The following is a 2445-nucleotide window of genomic DNA, read 5'->3' on the forward strand; positions in this document are numbered from 1 at the left end:
CTTGGGGTGGCACCATTTGCTAGGCAGGTGGCCCTGGGCTATGTAAGTAAGCTACCTAAGCATGAGCCAGCAAAAGTGTTTCTCTAAAATTTCTGCTTCAAGTTCCTGCTTCTGTCCCTGCCTTGACTTCCCTCTGTAAACTGTAAGCTGAAATAAAGCCATTACTCCCCTAAATTGCTTTTCATCAGTCTTTTTAACTCAGCAACAGAAAGAACACTGAACTAGTTTTTTAAAATGAAATGTAGAGAAGATATTGGGGATGAGTAATTTTTTTAATGACCTTTAGTTGCACGATGTAATTGTTAACCACTTAGTTTATGTGTACGACACTAGACCATTAGAGTGAAATTGATAGTGGGGGTAAATGACCTAGTATAACATTTAAGAATATAGATTTTAGATTCAGTTACTTTAACTTTAAAAAAAGATTGAGAATTTCATAAATGCATATAAAGTATTTTAATTTTGATTAAAATACTCCCACTCCCTCCCCTCCAACTCTCCCATATCTCCCCATCACTTTTCTTTCTTTCTTTCTTTCTTTCTTTTTCTATCTATCTATCTATCTATCATCTATCTATCTATCTATCATTTATCATCTATCTATCTATCTATCTATCTATCTATCTACCTATCTATCTCCCATCTATCATCTATCTATCTAGTGGCCACCTACAACCTACTCTCACCCAGCCCTTATCCTGCCAGCTCCTTCTAAGAGCTCATTACATAAAAGCTCCCAAATACTTTTGACATTTTTGTCCTTTGGAACAGAGTATGTTGCTAAGAGGCCCAAGGACATTTTCGCTTTTAGCCAAGAACCTGGCTACTGTTCTTTGGGGCACTTTTACCCTAACTGCGTAGCCAATTCCTACCTCCTATTCTTATCACACCATCCTCTGAAGGGGTTACCCAAACTGCCAATAGGGAATTGGGACACAGACCACTCTGGATTCTTCCATGCTGAACAGGGACAGAGTGAAGCAATTGGAGTGCCCCTTCAGTGGCTCTATCTAAAAGACTCCCAAATTGTATAACTCGTCTCTAAGGGGAAAAGAAAAACCTTGGCTGGTGAATAGGAGATGTGAAGGAGAAGTAAAGGCAAGAGTAATTAGCATTACAAGTTCTAGACAGGGAACTAGAAAAAAGCCAGAACAGGGCAATTTTCAAATGTTCATATGAGAGTCCACTGAAATTTCTTCACAAGGGCTTCCAAAAGCATCCCGCTATTGGGTTCCTCCTCAGTTTTCTTTTGTCTGCCAAGGCTGGACTCTAGAGTGATGGATTCAGGATTTTCTTTCAGGCATTTTGATAGCTGTTGGAGTGGTTAGAATCAGTGTCAGTTCCTCTTAAAGTCTTCTAGATAGGGGGAGAAAACAAATTTATCCATCATTTTAGAACAATAGCTGCTTGTCTCCCTTAGCTACAGGTGGGCACTACAGTATTGGAGAACAAGGTTTGAAGTCTCACATCTGAGCAGCACTTTCTGGTTAGGAACAAAATCATCAATGAGAAGTAATTGTCTAAATAACTTTTTATATGGACTTAAGCCTAATGTCTGGGAAGTGTAATCCCTTGAACTCTTAAATATACTGATGAATTTACTCTTTGTTTATACTTTCCTTTTGGGTGTTTAAGTCCATACAGTTGGCCCAAATAAATCAATTTATATTTACACTTCAGGTTGTTTAAGGATCTGTTCCTCAGGGGTCACATGGGCTTGGGAGGAGCCCCTGGCTCTTTTCTTTTACCAGGTCCATCTGAAAGAGAACTCAAAGGTCCTCCTATATGTGTCTGTTTTTGATGCCAGCACTTTGCTCTTTTAATTAGCATGACTCTGTAATATATCTTCAAATCAGGTATTGTAATGCCTCTAAACTTGATCTCTTGTGTGCCTTTTTTTTTTACCTTTTTGGGTTTTTTGAGAAGGGATCTTGCTGTAGGCCCAGGTGTCCTGCAACTCACTATGTAGAACAGGCTGGCCTCAAACCCACAGAGATCTGTCTGTCTCTGCGTCTGGGATAAAAGGTGTGGGCCACCATGCAAGGCTCATTTTATTTTTTGAGGCAGAGTCTCTCACTGAACCTGGAGCTTGCCAATTCAGTGAGACTGGCTTGGCAGGAAGCCTCAAGGACTGAACTGCGTTCATATCCTTAGATCAAGGATTACCAGCACCCGTTGCCACAGTTTTTCTATGGCTGTTGGTGATGCAAACTCAGGTCCTTGTGCTTCCACATCAATCACGTCACTAACTGTGCCAGTTCCCAACCCCTCCATTTCATTTTTTAAAAGATCATTTTGGCTACCGGAGGCCCTTTGTAGTTTATATTTCTATGCAAATTTTAGGGTTTGCTGTGGTTTTCGTTATGGTGATTTTAGGTCTGTGATGAATATTATTAGTCTTTTGATGGAGATTGCAGTAAATCTGTAAATAACTCTCTGCAG

This window comes from Nannospalax galili, unplaced genomic scaffold (assembly GCF_000622305.1).
Source record: "Nannospalax galili isolate Female #2095 unplaced genomic scaffold, S.galili_v1.0 scaffold1582, whole genome shotgun sequence".
Taxonomy (NCBI): domain Eukaryota; kingdom Metazoa; phylum Chordata; class Mammalia; order Rodentia; family Spalacidae; genus Nannospalax; species Nannospalax galili.